The sequence below is a fragment of the Cicer arietinum genome, chromosome 8, assembly GCF_000331145.2.
Source record: "Cicer arietinum cultivar CDC Frontier isolate Library 1 chromosome 8, Cicar.CDCFrontier_v2.0, whole genome shotgun sequence".
Classification (NCBI taxonomy): Eukaryota; Viridiplantae; Streptophyta; class Magnoliopsida; order Fabales; family Fabaceae; genus Cicer; species Cicer arietinum.
The window spans coordinates 12,326,848-12,327,523 of record NC_021167.2 but is presented as its reverse complement, the minus strand read 5'-3'; positions in this window follow the sequence as shown (position 1 = coordinate 12,327,523).

Genomic DNA, 676 nt, shown 5'->3' with positions numbered 1-676 from the left:
TATTCCAATTTATTGTGATAATACAAGTGCTATAAATTTGTCCAAAAATCCAATTCAGCATTCTAGATCAAAACATATTGAAATAAAACATCATTTCATTCGTGATCATGTCAATAAGAAAGATGTTGAATTAATCTTTGTTGATACTCAAAATCAACTTGCTGACATTTTTACAAAGCCTCTTGTCGAGGATAGTTTCAATTTGATCAAAGAAAAATTAAAAATCATGAAAAATCCAGAAAATTTTGGATAAATTCTACTTCTACAGAAAACGGAGATCGTTTATCAGTCTCCATTTCGCGACTCATCATTCTCCGTTCTAAAAAAACCAACAGTCTGCTTTTCCCTCTCAAAATCAAAAAGGCAAATTTTGACATTTATTACACGTGCCTTCTTGTCTGAAGATAGAGTGCTGACACATACACTCGTCAATCCCCCAAAATGCTTTTTCTCTTTCTGTAGGTACAAACAGTTACTATTGGGCAGCACATTCATCATTATTCTCCTTTTTCTCTCCATCTTCTCAAGTCAGAAAAACAGTTTATTTGTCTCTCTCATCTCCTCACCTCCTTTTCCCCAAAAGCTGGATTAACTCTCTCTCTCTAAATACCATTCATATTGTTCATCTTCCTCACCATCATCTTCTTCACTCTCAAAACCACTATGGCGCGAACCA